Genomic DNA, 575 nt, shown 5'->3' on the forward strand with positions numbered 1-575 from the left:
AAGAACCGGCCAACTTTAGTGACATAAACCATAAGGTTGACAAGCACAGGTTAAAGACACTTTACAATGGTAGAAAGGAAACTTACAAAAATTAAAAGAAAAGTAAAACACCAACTACTAAAGCAATGACTTGGCCAAGTGTTATTTTTGGTTTTCAATGTTCGGGTTTCAATGCTACCCTAGTAACCTGACTCCTTAACTCTTATAGAAACAGATTACACAAATCCAATGTACATTCAAATGAAAATCTCACACTCTTTTCACATGTGGAGAATGCTCTACACAACAGCTCATTATTTAAAGTCCCAAATAAAAAATAAAAAAATAAAATAAAAAAGTGTACTCCACTAGAAGTACACTGGACGTGTCCTCCCCATGTCTGTGTTCACCATGCAGAATCTAATAAGCAACAAGTTATCAGACAGAGCTGGTGCAATAAGTTTAAATGACCTAGTGGTTCACTGTGCAGTTTCCCACCACCAAGAGGCTAAGCTAAGGAGGGCCCTTGTCTCACATCAATGTTTCTGGTTTTTCTTCCCCCACGTTTCCCTGCTGTGTCTCACCCCCTCGTTTTC

The sequence above is a fragment of the Pundamilia nyererei genome, unplaced genomic scaffold (genome assembly GCF_000239375.1).
Source record: "Pundamilia nyererei isolate P.nyererei 1_Seehausen unplaced genomic scaffold, PunNye1.0 scaffold00470, whole genome shotgun sequence".
Lineage (NCBI taxonomy): Eukaryota > Metazoa > Chordata > Actinopteri > Cichliformes > Cichlidae > Pundamilia > Pundamilia nyererei.